This window comes from Brassica napus, unplaced genomic scaffold (assembly GCF_020379485.1).
Source record: "Brassica napus cultivar Da-Ae unplaced genomic scaffold, Da-Ae ScsIHWf_654;HRSCAF=961, whole genome shotgun sequence".
In the NCBI taxonomy this organism is placed as follows: domain Eukaryota; kingdom Viridiplantae; phylum Streptophyta; class Magnoliopsida; order Brassicales; family Brassicaceae; genus Brassica; species Brassica napus.
Window position 1 is genome coordinate 38,862 of NW_026016715.1, and position 3,639 is coordinate 42,500.

Consider the following 3,639-nt stretch of genomic DNA (forward strand, 5'->3'; position numbering starts at 1 on the left):
GACATCGCGACACCAACCGCCGAGTAAGAACACTCGCGGCATGAAACAGAACTACGAGATGGCTTGATCCTCGAAAGGGGTACGTAGGCAGCTTGTCAAAAGACGAGTTCAGCTATCCCCCTCTCTAAAAAGGGGGGGGGAGTGGGTGCGTATACTCGTATACTCCCACAATCGCCATTATTGTAATCGAGTTTTTAGAAACATAAAAATTTTTACAATATACACTGTCTTTTTATCGAAAACGCTTACGCTTCAGTTTACGCTCGTCTGCGGCCTCATCCGGCCCAAAAATCGTAAAGATTATCACCTTTCAAACACGCATAATCCTCGAAAATAACTGCGAGACGTCGCAAAAAGTTAAAATTCGAGGACAATGCTAAACAAATTGTCCGAACGCGACCACTAAAAACCTTACACCCCGTTCGTCGATTGGCCCCGACGAACACGCCAGCCGTCTTAAACAAACGCAATCCGATCACTCTTTTGATCTTTAAAAACGTCCAGCACAAGGACAAAAGCGCGCTACAACAAAAATCCGAAATTTTGGTTTAGCACTTCCAGATTCTGAGAAGATGCTCGATTCGTACCATACAAGTCATATAAGCCGAGAACATATCGCGGACTTTAAACCGGTGCGAGTCAGGAAGAAATCGCAACAGGAAAAACGATAGCCGGCTAGTCACCGCACAAACCTTAACCGAAAGTAAACCTAGGTCTTGCCCTAAACCCAACGCTCTGGTCTCAAACATCTCAAGGCATGATATCTAAAAGATACGAGATCATAAACCATGCCTCTCCGTTCGTATCTCAATGTTCTCGAAAATCGTAAAGACAGATAAATTTTTACGAAAATCACGAACGAACCAACAGATCGAACGTCTAATTAGAACTACATACGAGACGACAACTCGTATTTACTTCAACCCTACTCAGGAAAAACTCGAAACGAAACATTTATCATATAAATAAACCGCGTAAAGCGGCAAGGGATTCAAAGCCACCAACGGCCAGTCCCGGAAATACAAATACGGCCATCGTGGCCTAAACGAAATCCAAATTCAAAGGGCCACATTCGACCGAAAACAAGGATAACTGATCCATCCCTCATAATCCAAAGTCGAAGTCCCCGGACAACGAAGCACCAAACGCATCCGCAGGACGATCCACTTCCTCGCCACCGCCGTGAAAATCGATCGGGACCTCCTCGGTATCAGGAGAAACCGGGATGGAATCCCAGAACCCTTGAATCCTCTCGTCGATCGGAGGGATAAGCGCCTCAGCGTGGGCACGGTCACTCATCCCACTCTTCATCAAGCTCATTTCCTCTTCAAACACATAGTCGTCGGCTTGCGTCCTCCAAAGACTTCCGACCGAACCACGGCACTCGCGAAAGTCGCCCACCGAGGTAAAGGCATTCTTAAGATTCCCGTACTCAACCTGGAACTGAGATGCGCGAGTCTTCATCACCTCGACGATCTCTCTTTTGCCTTTCCTCTCCGATCTGCGAACAGCCCGCGCATGATCACGAGTAAGCTGTGCCTCTCGCTCCAGCATCTCGCCTTGCACGCGGGCGAGATCCCGCTCCGCTTTCTCCGCCTTGAAGCGGTAGACCATGGCTTCTCTATGACCCGCCTCGATGGCCGAGCCCAGCAAGCTCAGGCCCTGCAAAATCAATAGGCGTGTTACAAATCCATACATAGGACAATCACTTAAAAATTCCCAAAAAAAAACTAACCCCATTGATGATGCGAGATCCTTCCGCAACGACTCTCGGCCTCGCCGATTCTTTCGTAGGAGGAGGAGCATCGAAACCCGATGGCAGCCCAGCAAAGAAATCATCGAAGTCCGGAATGGGGGCTTCGCTCGAACCGCTTCCGTCGCCGTAAGCAAGGTTCGGATCCCATCCTGGAAGCATAGAGTCATCCATCGAAAACTCTATGTCGCCGAGATCGACGTCTTTTCCCTTCCAAGAGCTCGACTCCGGCGCGGCTGTCGGAGCTTCAACGGGACTCTGGCCGTCGGGTTCGGAGTCGCTTCCCGTATCCGCGTCCAAAGCTGGACCAGGTTGCACAAATTTCAGCGCCTTCCGAACCCTTCTCGGCGTGAAAGAAGTCCAGAAGAAGGGACCATTCCTGAGAAGATCCCTCACCGCGATAATATCCTCAGGGAACGGAGCAAGAGGATTGATGAAGGGACGATTGTTCGGCAACCTCCGGAACAGTGGAATGCAACTCTCTTCGACGGACGCAGCGTCCAAACGAACAAAGAAAAAGAACTTCTTCCACGAGTTGAAGTTCGAAATGAACTTCTTAACCACCGACATAAATTTCCGAGGGACAAACCTATGCTTATCCGTATCCTTGACAAGTTGAAGCCTCAAAAGCGCTTCATAATGATCGACGGAAAGGGAAAGGCCATGCTCATAGCTTAGGATCAAGATCCCAATAAGGTGCTGAATGGCAAGGGGTGTCAACTGACTTATCGCGACTTCAAAACGGTCCAACACTCGGACGAGAATTTCGGGTATGGGGAACCAGAGGCGACAACGCACTATGAACACCTCATAACAAGTAAAGTAACCCTCCGGGGGGTTGTTAGCACATTCCCCGCGGCAGGGAACCCGGAACTCCACAACATCCGGGATGCGGTAGAACGACCGCATCGTCGCGAGAAACTCGTCAGTGGTCCTACTTGCGTCCTTTCCCTCGACTCCACGATGGACCAGGACCGGGAATGGCTTCTCCTTGGGAGGGATCAACGAGCCGTAATGAGCAACCCACCATGCCTCGTTCTCGGCAGGATGCACCGAGTGAGGCACGAACTCCGTCTTCGGAACGACGAGCTCTTCGTAAGGACTCGCGGACGAAGACCCTTTTTTCGCAATCTTTTTCTTGCTCGACATCTTTACACTTCTCTTAAGAGAATAGAGGAAAAGGGTGGAGAGAAAGATAGAAAGTTTTTGAAAGATCTTAGAGAAAAACAAGAAAGTGAAAAAATTATGGAACAAGTTACCTCTCTTCTTATAAGACATGAGGATTTACTATTCAAGCTCGGACTTTCGCATATTAATTCCATCCATCACGCCTAACTTGCCAAACATGCCTAACCGCACGCTAGGATCCCCCCATGCATGATCCTAACGGGCTGGGGGGCTAACTGTTGGGGTCAAAAACGGTTACGACGGAATTACCACCCGAAAATCCTCAGAGATCGTATTTCCGAAAGAGTTAAAGAAGGGATGTAATTTTCGTAAAAATAAACTATACGAGGTTATTTCTACGAAGAAGTATTCTTTGGGATTCAAACCAAACGATCGTCCCGCTCGGTCGCTACGTAGCAACCGAGCTCAGCCAAGCTCGGTCGCTACGTAGCGACCGAGCGATCGTCCCGCTCGGTCGCTACGTAGCGACCGAGCTCGAGCCAAAGCTCGGTCGCTACGTAGCGACCGAGCGATCGTCCCGCTCGGTCGCTACGTAGCGACCGAGCTCAGCCAAGCTCGGTCGCTACGTAGCGACCGAGCGATCGTCCCGCTCGGTCGCTACGTAGCGACCGAGCTCGAGCCAAAGCTCGGTCGCTACGTAGCGACCGAGCGATCGTCCCGCTCGGTCGCTACGTAGCGACCGAGCTCAGCCAAGCTCG